Here is a 1,613-nt window from a genome sequence, read left to right as displayed (position 1 = left end):
CTCACTCCCCACCACCATCACTCCAGCCCTGGAGGCTGAGATTCTTGCAGTTGGGGCCCTGCTTGTATGTATAGCTCCTTTCTGTCTACGCAAAACTGCATATACTTGATGATGGTGATGATGATGATAAGGACCATCCTGAGTAATTATGTGCCAACTATTTTATGCATACTATCTCATTTAAGTCTCACAATAACTTGGTGAGGTAGTTATTACTATCTCCATTTCTCGAGGAATAATTAGGCTCAGAGATGCTAAGGAACTCCCCAAGTTTTCACAGTTAGTAACTGGTTGAGCTGGGTTTTGAGATTAGGACTCAAAGACCTACATTCTTCATGTATAGTTACCATAATTGATGAGGTACAAGGAGGTACTAAGCTAGTTCGAGGTGCTGCAAAGCCAAGGTAAAGCCAATGCCAGGCTGGACCATGCTAATGCATGTTCTGCTAAGCGCTAAATGTACCATACAGTGCGACATAATGCAAGGCTGCGCCATCTTGCATGGTGCTGGGCAATGCCAGCCCATGCAAATCTGGGTCCAGTTCAAGTGTTCCCGCGTCTGCTTTCCTCGTTTCATCTCTCCTCCCTTCCCCTTCTGTTTTATAGAGGAAGTTTCCTTTCACTTCATGTCTGCCCTGCTTATTTTAATTAGTTTATTAATAAATGATATTAGACTAAAATTCCAGTACATTTTAAAAGAAAATTGATTTACCCACAATCTCGCAACTCCAATGCACATTATTTTTCTTCTGTGTTCCTTTCCATCTTTGCCATGTACATATAAATCCTCATATATTTGTAACCATAGTGTAGAAATAATTGAGTATTCTGATTCTTTTTATTAATTGCCTATATAAAATATTGTATTACCTTTTTTAAACTTCAAACATATTATAAGCTTAATGCACAAAACTTGTGAAAAAGACAAAATGTGCATGTGCACATACACTCCCTAATTCTACAACCCCAAAATAACCCCTGATGATCATCAAACTGTGTTTGCTTTTGTATTTCCTCACATGCAACCTACCACCTAGTGGGGTTAAAGGTTGGCATTTAGGAAGCACTGGGATAGGGCAGAAATGTAGTGATGAAGACATCCATATAGGGCTTTTTGACCGTCAGGCTCTGACCTAAGCACTTTACATTTAATCCTCACAACAAACTTGTGATAAAGGTATGAGAGGCCCATTTTACAGCTGGGGAAACTGACGCACAGGGAGAGGAAGTAATTCACCTCAAGCCACAGCGTCAAGTTCTAAGCCATGACTGAAGCACGCAGTCTGGACCCAAAGGCTGGGCTTGTAAACTACCACACTGACATGAAGCCAAGCTCTTCCCCAGCCCTGGTCTGTGTGACAGTGACACTTTAGCTGGCCTGAAAGGAGAGAAGGAGGTAGCCAGGAGAAGGGGGGAGGAGAAACGCAGGTGGAAGGAGAGAGTTCTGACTGAACAGCGTGTGCAAAGGCAAGAGGGCAAAGAGGGCAGGAAAGAAGTTGCAGAGGTGAGAGTATGGGCTAAGGGAGGATGGGGGCTGAGATGAGGCTGGACAAGACTGGGAGCTTCTGGGGGCCTTTGTACACTTTGTGCGAAGGCAGTCATGGCTCCTTGAA

Source organism: Equus caballus, chromosome 20 (genome assembly GCF_041296265.1).
Source record: "Equus caballus isolate H_3958 breed thoroughbred chromosome 20, TB-T2T, whole genome shotgun sequence".
NCBI classification, from domain to species: Eukaryota; Metazoa; Chordata; class Mammalia; order Perissodactyla; family Equidae; genus Equus; species Equus caballus.
This window is presented reverse-complemented; position numbering follows the sequence as displayed.